This window comes from Triturus cristatus, chromosome 4_1 (assembly GCF_964204655.1).
Source record: "Triturus cristatus chromosome 4_1, aTriCri1.1, whole genome shotgun sequence".
Lineage (NCBI taxonomy): Eukaryota > Metazoa > Chordata > Amphibia > Caudata > Salamandridae > Triturus > Triturus cristatus.
Genome location: NC_140585.1, coordinates 632638793 through 632650933, shown reverse-complemented (window position 1 = coordinate 632650933; position 12141 = coordinate 632638793).

Here is a 12141-nt window from a genome sequence, read left to right as displayed (position 1 = left end):
GTATCTTTACCAGATACCTCTCAATGTTATCATGCTTCTAGCTATCTCCATATTCTGCAAAATGTCATAAATTGTCTAGTTATTTCTCATAATTTTATAGCCAATTTCATTGTGCGTCAAGGTATCGCCATTGTATGATAATCAAAACCATAATGTGACCAGCTATCTCCATATGCTTGACAATGCCATCATATGCTGAGGTAATCCCTGTTGTGTGTCAGTGAATTTGACCATTTGCGCTAGCGAGCCATGACATGTTCTTAATATCCAGGCATTTTCTGTTATTGGCCTTGCATGAGCATATGGAATGAGCTCATAAATCATGAGAATGAAAATGTAAGAGATACCTAATGCTCTTCTTAAGAGCCTTGACAGTTCCTATGTAAATGTTCAACAAATTGTCCAATAAATTGGCTTATGTAAGCTATCCCTTTACCTTATATGCACCCTGCCCTTTGCTCCTCGACCCCCACGGAAACTATCAAATGTATCCATTTGAGGCATGAAGTTCCTCCTTTACAAGAAATTTTAATTATTCCCCATGAATCCTCATTGCACCTAGTTCAGCATCAATATTGCCTTACATGATTAGTGTGCAGACCCTACATGACATATGAAAATTTCAAAGACCAAGAAAAAGGATCAGAAGGATTTAATAACTCACCTTCTATGGGTCTTTCATTTAGTCTCAGAAGTGCTATGAATCATCAATAACCAATAGTTGAAAAGAAAAGACTCCATGATTGATATGCTATGATATGATACGAGGTGTCAAGTATCCCGGTAATCGGTACAAATCCGTGTTGGTGTTTACTGTAATGGCGATGCCTGAGAAAATGATGACAACACACCATGTACATTATTTTACTGATAATTAAAGACAGGCGTGTTGTGACAAGATGGCCGAATTTACCGAAAAACGCAAAATTATATTTTGGGTACAAAAGAAGGCATTTTCAGAAAATAACAAGCTACAGCTTTGAAACAAATGGGTATTTTTGCTAAAACTGAACAGCTGTCATTTGAAGGCCAATTTAGTGTATTTTATGAGAATGCCAAACATAACATTGCATCACATATCATAACATGACATAACACGCGTATTTGTGAAGCGCGCGTTCACCCACTGGTATCTCGGCACTGAATTACAGATTTTTATTTTATGTTTGACAAGAAGTTAGTTTACTTACTAAACACAATAAGTATTATTTAAATACAAGTATATTTTTTAGAAAACGACAAGCTATTTCATTTTTTTATTTCAAAATAAAAACCTGCTACATTGACGCCAACTGAGTACACATTCATACTGACATTTGAGCAATAATTCATGCCGATGTATGGAGCATACGTTTGATGGTGTTGTGGTATTGTTACTGGGTTTGCAAATGACACTTTGTTGGTTCCATGGTGGTTGCCTCATAACTCGGGAGGGCATTTGCTGCACTGTATTCATTTACTGAGTTTTATACAGTGCTCACATGTCATGTTTCAGCCATTTCAACGTGACACTATCTAACCTGAGGGAAGAATCTACATTCCAAGAGCTGGAAATTTGCAAGATTTTCATTCTTCCTATTCGTTTTCTCGAGGCCAGCTGAAGACAGAGAAGGTCACATTTCAAATCAATGCACCAGCCCCCACCCCCCTGTATATATCTAGGCTTCATTCTGATTCCAGATGCGCACTATGCGAGTACCAATAAAATAACTTGGAATAACATAGTACAGCATTAAAATAAATAAATGCAGCAAAAGACAGGATAAACCATTAGTTACTAGTACAGTGTGGGCACCCTGGGTGGGGGAATTTTGCATATTATGAATGCACCCAGCCTGCCTCTAGCTCAGATGTAGGTTCTGAGTGCTCTCCATTATGGGAAAAGGGTCCCCCAGGGAGCCGGAGCCCCTTTCGTTGAAAAAATGAAATGCCGTGATACCACGGTCTCTTCTCGATCCTGGTACTGTTGGGCCTTTGGCTTGCCCAAAATTAAACTGTCTGCCCTGTGGGACCACACAGTCAGGGCCTGATTCATAAAGGACCTCCGCACTTGTGTCGGAGGCCCCACAGTCGTGGGGGAGTCTACGCACTCTGGGCAGAATCTCCGCAATGAGTATTCTCATTCCAGAGATTCCGCCCCAAGTGCAGAGACTCCACCACTACTGTGGGGCCTCTGACACGACTGCAAAGGCCCTTTGTGAATCATGCAGTCAGTGTCTGACTGACAGAGCTTTTAGAAATAACTTACCAGCTGCAGTTGGACTTGTCTCCAGCTCCTGCTTGGCTGTGCATCACAGTGGCTCCTGGGGGCATCAGAGGCAGAGTTCAAAATCCATGTCTCAGCAGAGAATCTCTCTATAGTGTGTCACAACATAGGGGATCATTAGTATGACGGGCGGACTTTGTCCGCCCGCCATACCCCCGGGAAACGGGACCGCCCGCAATGCATGCGGCAGTCTCGCAACTACAATTAGGATGCGCCCGCCACACTGACGGGCGCATCCCGCATTTGTAACATTACGGCGCCCGCCGCAGTGCCACAAAAGCAAGTTGTGCCTTTCAATACACAACGTGACAGGCACCACACGGTGCCTGACACGCTGTACATTGAAATGCAGGGGGTACCATAGGTACCCCCCACGTGCACCCCCACCCCCAAAATCCCTGGGGGCCCGCTACCGGCCCCCAATGTTGAAGACCACATGCCTTTCCGTGGCGGCATTGCCCCCATGGAAAGGCATGTCCCCGCCTGCATTCTAATATGGATGAGAGACACCGCCACTATATTAACACCTTTTCCGCCCAGTAGGCAATCGGGCGGATTGCCTACCGGCAGAAAACCGGCAGACGATCTTTCCGTCCACCGGGGTCCCCCCGCCATAGTAATATGGCGAGGGGAGAATGGCATGCGGGCGGGAAAGAATGTCGGGCGGATCGCCACCGCCATGCGGGCGGGGCGATCCGCCCGACATTCTAATGGGCCTCATAGTTGGGAAATATTTTTATTGTTCCCCAGAGAATATCTTTAGGTCTCCTTTTTTCCTTCCAAGGCTTAGGAGTTTTCTGGAGATTTCTGAAGATCTACTTTCAATATTCCAGGTAATGTATAGCCTATGATTAGGCTATTCACTGACTAGCCTACTCTACACTGCTACTCAAGTCAATCCCCACCATCTCAATGTTTCATCTCAAGTTACTCTAGCCAGTTATGAGTTTGACTTTTTTCCCCAGAAAATGACCATTCCTTGAAGACAAACTGTTTTTTGCCATGTATTAAATGTTGTAGTGACTCTAGGGGCATATGTATGAAGGGAAAATTAGTCGCAAACGCTGCGAATCGCTAAAAACAGCGTTTGCGACTGATTTTTCGCAATTTCATATGTATGACACTCTTCCACACAGAAAACTAAGAAATCGCTAAATTAGCGATTTCTTAGGCTGCGAAACATGTAAACTGCGATTTTCCTTGCGAATACTTATTTTGCGATTTCTTAGCTTAGCGAAAATCGCTAACAAGAAATCACTAACTAAGAAATCGCAAGCACATGTATGAAAAAGTCGCAAATTGCGATTTTACGAAATTCGCAATTTAAGAAATCGCTATTAACACCAATTGCTTGCAGGTGGTAAATTGGTGCAAGTTACTTAAACCACCCCACAATGCAACAGACCCACCCACAATGGCAGCAATGTTCGTGATAGCCAGGAGGCTGCGTATTCGGGCCCTTGCTCAGAGAAGAATGAGACATGAAGGTATATTCAGGCTGCGCATCACTCTGTTCCAGCACACAGAAGAGGACATCTATGACAAGTACAGACTGCACCCACAGAACATAATGGACCTGATTGAGGAGCTGAAACCCTACTTGGAGCACCCTACACGCAGGACACAAACAATTCCCACACATGTGCAGGTCCTGTGCTCCCTGCACCTCCTGGCGTCAGGGAGTTTTCAACGGGTAATAGCGGAGGTTGGTGGGGTGTCACAGAGTGCACTTTCACGTTTCTTCCATGCCTTCCTAGATGCAATGCTACAGAGGCTCCCACATCACATTTACTTCCCCACCACCCAACAGGCATTACAGCAAACAAAACTGGACTTCTACCAGATTGCACGTTTCCCCCACGTCATTGGCTGCATCGACGGGACCCATGTGGCCATCACACCCCCAGCAGCAACTGAATATGTCTACAGGAATCGGAAATGCTACCATTCCCTCAATATACAGATTGTGTGCAACGCAAAGTATCTCATCACAGACATCGTACCCAAATACCCCGGCAGTACACATGACTCTTTCATCTTCAGACACAGTGGAATACACAGACGTCTTAGTGCTGGAGAGTTTGGGGAGGGGTACCTGCTAGGTAAATACATGGCACACATCAATACATCCACTACATCACTTGAGGGGGGGGACATTGACTTACCTATTGTGTTTGTCCATGCAGGTGACAGTGCCTATGCAGTGCGCAACTTCATCCTGACCCCATATCTGGATCCTGCAAATGCAAGTGAGAGGAGCTACAACAGGGCACACAGATCTACACGCTGCGTCATTGAGCGTACCTTTGGAATCCTGAAGAGCCGCTTCAGGTGCCTGCATTAAAGTGGAGGCGCACTGCAATACAGCACTGAGACCTGCTGTAAAATCGTGGCAAGCTGTGCAATGCTACATAACATGGCAATGAGGAAAGGCACGACAATTGATGTGACCGATACAGACACATCGGATGACGAGCGCCCTGCTCCCCCTGCCAGACCTGCAGCAGGAGTTGGGGCAGCTGCTGGACGCCAGAGACGGACAGAGATCACACAAAACTACTTCTAGGTGAGTAATGATGAAATGAGACAACGAAGCTTGATGATGTGTGAAGTGTTTAATCACACTTCACATTAAAGAATTAATAGCTGTCCCCAGCACATGTTGTGCACACAGTGCAGGTATGTCCCAAGTAATTGTGCAAACAGCATTTTCGGGTTCATGCACCCGCGTTGCAGTTAGTGTCCCCGCACATGTTCACCTCCTTCGGTGACGTCCAGGCTGAGTGCCCCCCATGGTGTTCCCTTGGCCTGCACCCTGTCTGGCACTGCGGCGTCTTTCCCCTGGCAAGGTGGGAGTGAGGCTGCTCCGACTTGAGGTGTCCTCACTCTCGGCAGAGGCCATGAGTGCGCTGCCACCAGCATTGGCTGTCTGCAGCTGCTCCACAGCAGTGGTTACCTGCGCAAGCCCTCGGGCAATATCCTGGCAGCAGTGTGCCATCTCGATCTGCATTGTTACGCTTCTGTGTGTGAGGGTGCTGGTGGTGGTGCAGAGGCGGTTCACGGCTGTTGGACTTGGCCCTTCTGGCAGGTTCACCCCTGAATGTTTTTGCTTTTATTGGTGACTTGGTGATAGTGGTTTTTGGTTCCTGCGCACTTTCCCTGTGTCCCAGGGTAAAGTGCGTGCGCACTCTGAGTGCATGTGGTGAGATAGGCCTGCCCTCCCATAGGAATGCATGGGGAATGTATGCGTCCCTGGTAGTTCCTGATGCGTGGGGTGTGCATGGTCGAGTCTGGTATGTACAGATTCGTGTGGTTAAATGCTGCGCAATGATGCGTGCGGCGTGCGTGTAGCTAGTATGGAAGTGCCACTTCTAGAAGTGGGCACTTCGGTGTGCAGTGTAAAATGTGTGCCTTGTCGCGTGATTGGCTGGCTGAGGTCATGTGACGGGCTAGGGATTCCCCAGAGTCAGGAGGAGTCACCCGGTGGTGAATAGGGAGATTAGCATGCTGATGGCTGGGGAGGAGTGCACCTTGGACCTGAATAGGGCAGGGCTTTCCCCACACAATGCTGGCTCCGCCCCCTGTGGTGCGACTGACGACCCTAGCCCTGCCAGTGAATAGAGTGAGGGGCTGAGCACATCAAGGGTGCTCCCCAACCAGCTGCGACTGGTTTTCCCCCTCACCCTGAACAAAGAACAAAGGGTTTTACTGTATAAAAATGGGGCTGTGTCCCCACAGAAACTGTTCTCTTCCAGGATCCTACCTGAGGGGGGCTGCTGCTGCTGCTGGACCAGAGGACCGCCACTTGGACTACCTCCCTGCCTGGAGGCCCAGTGAGCTGGCTCTGGGTCCAGCCTTGCCCCCCCCCCACCCCCGCCTGGCTGCATGCAGGGGAGAACTTTGCTGGACTCTGTTGGTATCCGCCTTTAAGCGCTGGGAGCCTGGAAGCGCTTTTATTTCACCTTTAGCGCTCAGGAGCGCTTTATTTCTGAAAGCCGGTGCCCACCCGGCATTTGCCCCATTCTAAATGGATCCTGAAGTCCCCTGGCAGGTGCCCACCCTGCCAGGGACATTGCCGTGGTCGTCGGCAGGTGCCTACCCCGCTTATTTAATTATTTAGTCGGCGGGTGCCCACCCCGCTTATTTGTTCGAATTACGAGGGAGCATACCCCTCATTGCCGCTGTGAAGGAGAATCACCGCTGCGGCCCGGTTCGTAACCGGAAGTCAGGCGGCCCGTGTTGGGACGTGGGCGGGATGTGACAAAGCAGGAAGCAGATGAGAGCCTACCCCGCGCTCCTGCACTGAAGCCGGAAATCCGTGTTGACTGACGCGGGGCTCCCGTGAGGTCGAGGGAAGCCCCGCGCCGAGAAGAGGAACGCCGCCGAGAGAAGGTGCAAGCAGGAGCAGGCGGGAGCCTACCCCGCGCTCCCGCGATCCAGAAGAAGCCAGCCAAGTCCAGCGGAGCTCCCCTGAGTGAGGAGAGCCACGCGCTGAAGGAACCACCCGGAAGAAGCCGCGCAATCCGGTGAGTGGTGTTGGGGGTGTTCCTGAGTCCCAGAGGGGGACTCCAACGTAGCGCAGCCACTGGGTAGTTGGGGGTGTGTCGGGGGCACGCTCCTCGGTGCCCCCCCCCCAGTTGTTTCGGAGCCAGCAAGGCTCAGGGGACCTTCGTTTATCCTGCTGAGTCCCCCGAGCGGGACTTCAACGTCCAAGGGGGCATTGTTTCAAGAGTCCAGAGGGACTCCATCATGGGGGCATATTATTTTAGAGCGCTCGTGGGGCTCCAACACCCCGCATTGTTTTCTCCGAGCGCTGGTGCGCTCCACGTTATTGGGGGCCATATTAGTTTGTTTAGAGCCCAGGGAGGCTCCAACAACTGCCCTACTTGTCCTAAGAAGGCACAGTGGTGCCCACGCTCGTTTTCTCCAGCTGCCCAGCACTTAGTGGGCAGCTGCATCGTTTAGGTTGTGCCCCTGTGCATTGTGCGCCTGGCTTGCGCAGCCTGCGCAGTTGCGCCCTGACAGTTGGATATTGGCCATTTCTGCACCCCTGAGAGGCCAGTTGGCCTGGGGACAGTTTCTGCTGTGTTGTGCCCTCCCCTAGGGTACCTGGTGATTTTCATATATGTACTTTTGCGCCTGCGCAATGTCTTCATGATATTTTCCTTCCTAAACTGTGTTGATGCATTGGAGATTGTTTTACTAGTAGTGGTTATGCTAGTGTGTTCATGTTTCCCTGCGTGATGTTTTCCTCGGGTGGTTAGGGTTGCGTAGGTGGTACTTACCTGATACCAGTAGTACTGGTTGTGTGCTACATTTGCTATTTTTTACTACAGTATTTTATATCCTATGTGCTAATTTCTACAAAGTGCTAATTCCTGACAGTGGTCCATGTGGCCCTGTCTCCTGTACATATAATCCCTTGTAAATTCTGCCCGTGCCTGTTGGCACATTGTAAAGTGTGTGTTTTTATCTAATGTGTTTTGGTAATACAAAGGCTATTTTTATATAATACCTTGTGTGGAGTTTCTTTTGTGGTGGGCCTTGGGTGTTGTTGCTGCGTGCGCGCGCAAACGCTTTACACATCGCCTCCGGGATAAGCCTGACTGCTCGTGCCAAGCTACCAAGGGGGTGAGCAGGGGTTATCTTTGGCGTGTACCTTCCTTGCCCTGACTAGAGTGGTGGTTTCTGCCTGGCTTTGGCGCAAGCCCTAGCCAACCAGAAATCCCATTTCTAACATTGGTGATCAGCGGTGGGATTTGGACTTGCGTTTGCGCTGTACCGCAGCGGCAACTGGCCGCACTACAAAACTCTGCATTTAGATAATCACATGGTATAGGGATTATTGTTTTAAATTTGTTTTTGAATGTCATTTCTTTGGAAATGTGTTTCTTGTGCACTGTGAGTTAGGTGTCCCTAGCTCGGGAGGGTAGATCATCCCCCTAAGTGCATTGTGTTTTCTGGATTCACCAGAGGGCGGGATCCAGTGGTGGCAGCATAATAGTGTCCAGTACATTTGTTCCCCGCCCTGCGCCCAGAGTTGGTACCTGTGTCACTTGTGGTCAGGTTGAGGAATCAGGGGTGGTAGAAACTGCCTTACCAGTCCGAGGGGAGGGTTGTGTGTGGATGAATGGTGTGTGGCACTAGACGAGTGAGTGTGAGTTCTCTGGGATAGAGAGCTTGCTGAACCCCTTTTTTGTGAATTGTGTACTCCTGTTAAGCTCAGACCCCTAGGTTCCCTGTGTAATCTTTTCACCAGAATGTCCGCCAGAATGGAGCCTGCTTTTGATCTCAGTGATCTAGTTTATTACAGTATGCAGGAGTTGGAAAGGTTCTGTAGAGAGAGACACATAGGGGTGAGAGAGTCAGACACTGTGTATGAACTGAGGAACCACATGATCGGATGGTATAAAGATGAATGAGAACGTGAGCGCAGTGAGGAAGAAAGGGCCCGTGCCTCACACCTGGAGGGTGGTGGGTCTGTGGGGAGCCCTGAAGATTCAGAAGAAGATGACAGTACCTGGACGCCAGTAGAGAGTGAGGACCTCGTAGGTAGGGAGCCCCTTGCTGGGTCCAGCATAGGAGATAGCGCCTCATCCCTTTCCCTGTCCCCTGAGCACAGTGGTAGTTTTCTGGATTCCCCAGTGAGGGTGGAGACCAGTGGTGGCAGCGATATAGAGTGCAGTACAGAGAGTCCCATTCCCAGTTCACCCAGTCTGGTACCTGTTTCCCAAGAAGAGGAGTATAGGTTGAAATTCAGGGGCAGTAGGAAGCTGTCTTACCAGACTTGGAAGGAGTTTGCGGATGAATGTGATGATGCACTGGACGATTGGGTGAGGCTTAGCCGGGAACGCAGTTATTCCGCCATGTATGATCTGGTTATCAAAGAGCAGGTGCTCAGTAGTTGTTCTCCAGGGTTGCGCCAACACCTGTTGAGGTATGGCTCTTTTTGTCCATGGGAACTTGCAGAGGAAGCAGACCGCTGGGAAAGGGCCAGAGGTTCTCTAGAGTCATTAGTGAGTGATTCCAACAATAGTGGGTCAGAGATCCTCCAGCCCAGTGTGGTGGAGGAGGCTCAGTGTAGCCTAGCTAGGTCCCAGGATAGCGAGGAGGGTGTAGGGGCTTACTGCCTGGCTCAGTGGAGCGGGAGTAAGAGGGTGACCGAGGGTCCCCAGACGCACGAAACCCTGCCTCAGGACTTGGATGGTTCCTTGAGGGAACACCAGGTTGGGGACCTAGGCTGTCCTGTTAGTCCACTTGAGGAAGATCTCTTAGTGAGTAGAGGACCTGGAGCGCCTGTAAACAGGGCTCCTGTGGTTCTAGAGTCTGGCAGTACCGCTCCGGTAGGGAGGGTACAGGAGTCCAGCGTGAGGAGTGATTGGGGGATGAGTTCCCCAGTGGAAGAGCCGGTGGGTCAGGGACTACCCAGTTGGGCTAGGATCCCGTGTAGTGACCATGGTGACACCACTTCTGTTCTGGGGGATCTCCGCACACTGTCAGGTGGACAGGGGACGGGAGATCAGCGCCAGACAGACAGTCGCTCGACATATGTGTCATTTGATAGCCTCAGGGGGATGGAGTGTAAGTCCCCAAAAGTCCTGGAGTGCCAGGCGATTATTCCACCAAAGGTTCTAGGCCGGAGGTTGGAAGGCCAGGTTCGGGATCAGCCTGACCTGAAGGGTGGGACGTCTGTAATCAGCGTCCCGACCGGTTCTTCTTCCAGAGGTACCGCCCCAGTTGGTAGGGAGCAGGGTTCTGGAAGGGGGTGCAGAGGGTGGGAGGGCCCACCTCTGACCCCGGTGCAACCTGAGGGGTTAAACCCTGGGTTGGAATGGCGTTCTAGGTGTACCCCTCACCGGAGGAGGAGGAACCCTAGGAGAAGAGGTAGGGGGAGGAGAGCCTTCCCTGAGACTCCTGGTCCGCCTGAGGGTGCAGACCTTAAGCCGGAGAACCAGTGGCAGTCTAGTCCTGTCTTGCAGACAGGAAGAGTGGAGAATGGCCGCTATGTGCCAGGGGTTACTACCTCCCACTCTGTGGTTAGGCAAGGACCGGTGGCACCTGGGTGGCCTAGGGCCTGGTCTTGGCCGCGGACAGCTTGGGAGTACCAGTGGGGTAGCCCAGTTGGTCCAGACAGTGGTTTTAGAAGGAATTCCATGAATTCACCGTGGTGTAGAACCGGAGGGTGTCCCTGCAGTTGCGGGCCCGCGTCCGTGTTCTATCGCCCCAAGCAGGGAAGTCCATCACGGTGGTGATTGGTCTGCCCTGCGTTTTGGCTGGAAGGGGGTTGTGTTGGACTTGGCCCTTCTGGCAGGTTCACCCCTGAATTTTTTTGGTTTTATTGGTGACTTGGTGATAGTGGTTTTTGGTTCCTGCGCACTTTCCCTGTGTCCCAGGGTAAAGTGCGTGCGCACTCTGAGTGCATGTGGTGAGATAGGCCTGCCCTCCCATAGGAATGCATGGGGAATGTATGCGTCCCTGGTAGTTCCTGATGCGTGGGGTGTGCATGGTCGAGTCTGGTATGTACAGATTCGTGTGGTTAAATGCTGCGCAATGATGCGTGCGGCGTGCGTGTAGCTAGTATGGAAGTGCCACTTCTAGAAGTGGGCACTTCGGTGTGCAGTGTAAAATGTGTGCCTTGTCGCGTGATTGGCTGGCTGAGGTCATGTGACGGGCTAGGGATTCCCCAGAGTCAGGAGGAGTCACCCGGTGGTGAATAGGGAGATTAGCATGCTAATGGCTGGGGAGGAGTGCACCTTGGACCTGAATAGGGCAGGGCTTTGCCCACACAATGCTGGCTCCGCCCCCTGTGGTGCGACTGACGACCCTAGCCCTGCCAGTGAATAGAGTGAGGGGCTGAGCACATCAAGGGTGCTCCCCAACCAGCTGCGACTGGTTTTCCCCCTCACCCTGAACAAAGAACAAAGGGTTTTACTGTATAAAAATGGGGCTGTGTCCCCACAGAAACTGTTCTCTTCCAGGATCCTACCTGAGGGGGGCTGCTGCTGCTGCTGGACCAGAGGGCCGCCACTTGGACTACCTCCCTGCCTGGAGGCCCAGTGAGCTGGCTCTGGGTCCAGCCTTGCCCCCCCCCACCCCTGCCTGGCTGCATGCAGGGGAGAACTTTGCTGGACTCTGTTGGTATCCGCCTTTAAGCGCTGGGAGCACTTTATTTTGCCCCTAAAGCGCCTGGAAGAGCTTTTCTTTCACCTTTAGCGCTCAGGAGCGCTTTATTTCTGAAAGCCGGTGCCCACCCGGCATTTGCCCCGTTCTAAACGGATCCTGAAGTCCCCTGGCAGGTGCCCACCCTGCCAGGGACATTGCCGTGGTCGTCGGCGGGTGCCTACCCCACTTATTTAATTATTTAGTTGGCGGGTGCCCACCCCGCTTATTTGTTCGAATTACGAGGGAGCCTACCCCTCATTGCCGCTGTGAAGGAGAATCACCGCTGCGGCCTGGTTCGTAACCGGAAGTCAGGCGGCCCGTGTTGGGACGTGGGCGGGACGTGACAAAGCAGGAAGCAGTCGGGAGCCTACCCCGCGCTCCTGCACTGAAGCCGGAAATCCGTGTTGACTGACGCGGGGCTCCCGTGGGGTCGAGGGAAGCCCCGCGCCGAGAAGAGGAACGCCGCCGAGAGAAGGTGCAAGCGGGAGCAGGCGGGAGCCTACCCCGCGCTCCCGCGATCCAGAAGAAGCCAGCCAAGTCCAGCGGAGCTCCCCTGAGTGAGGAGAGCCACGCGCTGAAGGAACCACCCGGAAGAAGCCACGCAATCCGGTGAGTGGTGTTGGGGGTGTTCCTGAGTCCCAGAGGGGGACTCCAACATAGCGCAGCCACTGGGTAGTTGGGGGTGTGTCGGGGGCACGCTCCTCGGTGCCCAA